Raw genomic sequence first — 796 nt, 5'->3', positions numbered from 1 at the left:
CGAATGTGAGTTTCAGGGTTTAATACTATTGCTCTAACAGAAGATTTTCGTTTAGGGTTTAATACTATTGCTCTAACAGAAGATTTTCTTTTAAGAGCAATAGTATTAAACCCAACATAATATTTTCTTTTAGGGTTTAATACTATTGCTCTAACAGAAGATTTTCTTTAAGGGTTTAATACTATTGCTCTAACATAATATTTTCTTTTAGGGTTTAATACTATTGCTCTAACAGAAGATTTTCTTTTAGGGTTTAATACAATTGCTCTAATAGAACATTTTCTTTTATGGACTTTAAAAAAAACATCGTACATAATTCCAGCATGGCAAACAACTAGTCTGATTTCATTAAAACTACTCTTTGATCTTCATTTACAACATATTTCTGGCATACTATTAACATTGCTAACTTCTATTTATAATAACATTTCAAATTTCTTTGTCTGGGTTTTCGATGTTTACTAAGAACAAAGGCTTTATATCCTTCATGAGATCACACACAAAATGTACTTTAAAAAACGTTGTTATGAAAAAAAAAAGACTAGGCTAGTTTAATTCATAGCTTTTGTCATTTAGGTTAAAAAAAAAGCTTTTGTGAGAAGTTAGAAAATGACTGCTAAAATTGCGCCATGCGACATGTATGACATTTAATAATGGAGGATTAAAAATTAGAATCATGTAACGAGGACATATACGCTAATTACACATGCTTATCAAAAGCGTCATGTTGAATTTCGAGGTTTCCTCAAGTACATAACTAGTAGGCCTGAAGGATTGTTTGTTTGTTTTTGAATTT

Source organism: Limulus polyphemus, unplaced genomic scaffold (assembly GCF_000517525.1).
Source record: "Limulus polyphemus unplaced genomic scaffold, Limulus_polyphemus-2.1.2 Scaffold59, whole genome shotgun sequence".
NCBI classification, from domain to species: domain Eukaryota; kingdom Metazoa; phylum Arthropoda; class Merostomata; order Xiphosura; family Limulidae; genus Limulus; species Limulus polyphemus.
The sequence above is the reverse complement of the archived record's forward strand: the minus strand, read 5'-3'. Positions refer to the sequence as shown.